Source organism: Gymnoscopelus braueri (assembly GCF_963280865.1).
Source record: "Gymnoscopelus braueri genome assembly, chromosome: 2".
Classification (NCBI taxonomy): Eukaryota; Metazoa; Chordata; class Actinopteri; order Myctophiformes; family Myctophidae; genus Gymnoscopelus; species Gymnoscopelus braueri.
Genome location: NC_137604.1, coordinates 50,289,568 through 50,295,006, shown reverse-complemented (window position 1 = coordinate 50,295,006; position 5,439 = coordinate 50,289,568).

Here is a 5,439-nt window from a genome sequence, read left to right as displayed (position 1 = left end):
AAATCGGCCTCCTAGTCAGGTGGTGGTATGGCGTCTCAAATCGGCCTCCGAGTCAGGTGGTGGTATGGCGTCTCAAATCGGCCTCCTTGTCAGGTGGTGTATGGCGTCTCAAATCGGCCTCTGAGTCAGGTGGTGTATGTCGTCTCAAATCGGCCTCCGAGTCAGATGGTGGTATGGCGTCTCAAATCGGCCTCCGAGTCAGGTGGTGGTATGGCGTCTCAACTCAAAACTCAACTCAAATTTTTATTTATAGAGCACATTACAATGACCTGAAGTCAACCAAAGTGCTGTACAACACAGCAAATATGTGTTGTACAGCGTCTCAAATTGGCCTCCTAGTCAGGTGGTGGTATGGCGTCTCAAATCTGCCTCCGAGGCCGTATGGCGTCTCAGATCGGCCTCTGAGTCAGGTGGTGGTATGGCGTCTCAAATCGGCCTCCGAGTCAGGTGGTGGTATGGCGTCTCAAATCTGCCTCCTGGTCAGGTGGTGGTATGGTGTCTCAAATCGGCCTCCGAGTCAGGTAGGGTGGTATGACGTCTCAAATCGGCCTCCTAGTAAGGAGGTTGAATGTTGTAAATGAGGAAAAACTATGAAGATGAAGAAGAGAAGTGGAAACAAGAAGATGAAGAGAACACAAAGATGAAGAGGAGTTTGTTGTCATGCTGGTGTTTATACAGAAGTATTAACTGGGTAAGTATGAAAAAAAATCCCCTTTCCTTACAGGGCCTGTATCATCACTGATGGTCCGTCTCAGTGCATCAAAATGTTTCCTGCATACTATTGTAAATGTTCTTTTATTTTGTATAGTCTTTAATCTGTATCTTAATATGTTTGTTTTACTGTTTATGTCTGTATTGTAAATGTTCATTATTTGTTTCATGTATTTAATCTGTATCATAATGGTTTTTTATTGGTATTATAAATGAGGAAACAAGATGAAGATGAAGAAGAGAAGAGGAAACAAGAAGATGAAGATGAAGAGAAGTAGTTGAAGATGAAGAGAAGATGGAATTGTAGGACGTTCCAAATCATTCATCTAGTCAGGTGGCGGTATGACGTCTCAAACCGGCCCCCGAGAAGGTATGGCGTCTCGCAGTGGCTCAGGGGTAGAGTGACCGGTAGAGCGGCCGGATGGGAATGCGAGGTTCCCATTTCGATCCCGGGCTCCCCCAGAGTTATTGTCGAAGTGTCCTTGAGCAAGAGGCTGAATCGTTAATTGCTCCCGATGAGCAGGTTGGTTTCTTGCATGGTTTCCTCCGCCATCGGTGTATGAATGTGTGTGTGAATGGGTGAATGTAATGCATAATCTATGTAAAGCGCTTTGGATAAAAGCGCTATATAAACGCACCATTTCCCAAATCGGCCTCCGGATCAAGTGGTGGTATGGCGTCTCAAATCGACCTCCGAGTTAGGTGGTGGTATGGCGTCTCAAATCGGCCTCTGAGTAAGGTGGTGATATGGCGTCTCAAATCGGCCTCTGAGTCTGGCGGTGGTATGACTCTTTTTTCTTTACTGGCTTTATCTGTATCATTCTGTGATTGAGGAGATGAGATGAAGATGAAGAAGAGAAGAGGAAACAAGAAGATGAAGAGGGACATAATGAAGAGAATACAAAGATGAAGAGGAGGTTGTATGCTCACTTGTTTTTTAAGTAAGTATCAACTGGGTGAGTATAGAAAAAAAATCCCCAGGTCCTGTATCATCACTGATGATCCGCCCCAGTGCATCCAGGAGATTTTTCCTACATAATATTGTAATGTTCATTATTTATTTTGTATGGTCTTTAATCTGTATCTTAATGTGTTTGTTTTACTGGTTTTATCTGTATTGTAATTGTTAATGAGAAAACAAGATGAAGAAGAGAAGAAGAGGAAAAAAGAAGATGAAGATGAAGAGAAGTAGTTGAAGATGAAGAGTAGATGGAAATGTATGACGTCTTAAATCATTCACATAGTCAGGTGGTGGTATGACGTCTCAAATCAGCCTCTGAGTCAGGTGGTGGTATGGCGTCTCAAATCTGCCTCCGAGTCAGGTGGTGGTGTGGCATCTCAAATCAGCCTCCTAGTCAGGTGGTGGTATGGCGTCTCAAATCGGATTCCGAGTCCGGTGGTGTATGGCATCTCAAATCAGCCTCCGAGTCAGGTGGTGGTATGGCGTCTCAAATCTGCCTCCGAGGCCGTATGGCGTCTCAGATCGGCCTCTGAAAAGAGGTGGCGGTATGACGTCTCAAATTGACCTCCGGTTCTGGCGGAGGTATGCCGTTCTTTTTTACTGGTTTTATCTGCATTATAAATGTTGTAAATGAGGAAAAACTATGAAGATGAAGAAGAGAAGTGGAAACAAGAAGATCAAGAGAACACAAAGATGAAGAGGAGTTTGTGTGCATGCTTGTGTTTATACAGAAGTATTAACTGGTAAGTATGAAAAACAAAAAAACTTTCCTTACAGGGCCTGTATCATCACTGATGGTCCGTCCCAGTGCATCCAGATGTTTCCTGCATACTGTTGTAAATGTTCATTTATTTTGTATCGTCTTTAATCTGTATCTTAATATGTTTGTTTTACTGTTTATGTTTGTATTGTAAAATGTAATGTAATTTAATGTCTGTATTTAATCTGTATCATAATGGTTTTTTATTGGTATTATAAATGAGGAAACAAGATGAAGATGAAGAAGAGGAAACAAGAAGATGAAGAGAAGTAGTTGAAGATGAAGAGAAGATGGAAATGTAGGACGTTCCAAATCATTCATCTAGTCAGGTGGCGGTATGACGTCTCAAACCGGCCCCCGAGAAGGTATGGCGTCTCGCAGTGGCTCAGGGGTAGAGCGGCCGGATGGGAACCGCGAGGTTTCCATTTCGATCCCGGGCTCCCCCAGAGTTATTGTCGAAGTGTCCTTGAGCAAGAGGCTGAATCGTTAATTGCTCCCGATGAGCAGGTTGGTGCCTTGCATGGTTTCCTCCGCCATCGTTGTATGAATGTGTGTGTGAATGGGTGTAATGCATAATCTATGTAAAGCGCTTTGGATAAAAGCGCTATATAAACGCACCATTTCCCAAATCGGCCTCCGGATCAAGTGGTGGTATGGCGTCTCAAATCGACCTCCGAGTTAGGTGGTGGTATGGCGTCTCAAATCGGCCTCTGAGTAAGGTGGTGATATGGCGTCTCAAATCGGCCTCTGATTCAGGTGGTGGTATGGCGTCTCAAATCTGCCTCCAAGGCCGTATGGCGTCTCAGATCGGCCTCTGAAAAGTGGTGGCGGTATGACGTCTCAAATTGGCCTCCGGTTCTGGCGGAGGCATGACGTTCTTTTTTACTGGTTTTATCTGCATTATAAATGTTGTAAATGAGGAAAAACTATGAAGATGAAGAAGAGAAGTGGAAACAAGAAGATGAAGAGAACACAAAGATGAAGAGGAGTTTGTTTGCATGCTGGTGTTTATAAAGAAGTATTAACTGGGTAAGTATGAAAAAAAATCCCTTCCTTACAGGGCCTGTATCATCACTGATGGTCCGTCCCAGTGCATCCAGATGTTTCCTGCATACTATTGTAAATCTTCTTTTATTTTGTATCGTCTTTAATCTGTATTATTTTATTTTTTTCTGAAATTCTTTTGAAAAAGGTTTTGTTTTGTAAAAGATTTAAAAAAAAAAACGTTTGAAATAGTAATGTTTTTTTCTTTCTGCTCCCAGCAGGGGAGGAAAGTACTGGCGAGCTAGACAGATGTATGGAAGATGGAGATGACTGGAGACGCCACTGGAGGGCTCGCCCGTGGATGGACTACTAGAGAGGGGGGGCTCTATCTCTATGCCTGGGTTTCAAAGCGTGACCCTGACCATCGCACAACTGATGAAGTCAAGTAGAAGACGGCTCAAGGTAGGAAACCTTTTTTTCTTTGCTGCTGCTGCTCCTGCTTGTGTTGCATGATGCCGTGTACTTATGTGATTCAAGCTGTTGCTCTATTACTGTCATATTGGGACCCAATGACTGGGTGGCAATGAAACGTGTTCAGTGGCTGTTTCTGGCTGTGGAATTGAAGTTACAGTGTGTGCTGTGTTGTTTCAGCTGTTGAAGGGGAGCTGTGGATCTTTGTCACTTCAATTAGCCTATGTGTAAGTTTGCCATTTCCTTTAAAGTTCAAGCTGACGTAACAGCCCTCCATTCCAAATGTTGGCTGCTGTTGAAGGTAGTCAGTTGGGTGGCTGTATTGTTTCATATGCGCCATCAGATTGAAAATTCAACAAATGTGTTCATTTGTTGTCTGTCTTCAATGTCTTCAATCTGTATCCCAATGTCTTAAACTGGTTTTAACTGTATTGTAAAATGTTCATTTGTTTTCCAATGGTGTTTCACTAGTTTTATCTGTATTGTAAAAGGTTGGTTCATTTCTTTATGTCTTTAGTCTGTATCATAATATGTTTTTCTTGTTTTTATCTGTATTGTAAATGTTAATTTATTTTCTTTGTCTTTAATCTTAAATGTGTTTTTTTTTTTTACTGATTCAATCTGTATTGTAAAGGTGTCCTGGGCATTACGTTAAACTGCATCCGACAGTGGGCGGCCTAGACCAGGGGACATAATTATGGTACCCCAAAGCCCAAACCACTTTTACCTCCAGGTGGCCTCTGAAATAGGCCTAGCACCTGACAGCCCCGAACTAGGGGCCACGTTGGTGCCTTGCATGGTTTCCTCCGCCATCGGTTACAGGTCCTGTATCATCACTGATGATCCGCCCCAGTGCATCCAGGAGATTTTTCCTACATAATATTGTAAATGTTCATTATTTATTTTGTATGGTCTTTCATCTGTATCTTAATGTGTTTGTTTTACTGGTTTTTATCTGTATTGTAATTGTTAATGAGGAAACAAGATGAAGAAGAGAAGAGGAAACAAGAAGATGAAGATGAAGAGAAGTAGTTGAAGATGAAGAGTAGATGGAAATGTATGACGTCTTAAATCATTCACCTAGTCAGGTGGTGGTATGGCGTCTCAAATCGGCCTCCTAGTCAGGTGGTGGTATGGCGTCTCAAATCGGCCTCCGAGTCAGGTGGTGGTATGGCGTCTCAAATCGGCCTCCTTGTCAGGTGGTGTATGGCGTCTCAAATCGGCCTCTGAGTCAGGTGGTGTATGTCGTCTCAAATCGGCCTCCGAGTCAGATGGTGGTATGGCGTCTCAAATCGGCCTCCGAGTCAGGTGGTGGTATGGCGTCTCAACTCAAAACTCAACTCAAATTTTTATTTATAGAGCACATTACAATGACCTGAAGTCAACCAAAGTGCTGTACAACACAGCAAATATGTGTTGTACAGCGTCTCAAATTGGCCTCCTAGTCAGGTGGTGGTATGGCGTCTCAAATCTGCCTCCGAGGCCGTATGGCGTCTCAGATCGGCCTCTGAGTCAGGTGGTGGTATGGCGTCTCAAATCGGCCTCCGAGTCA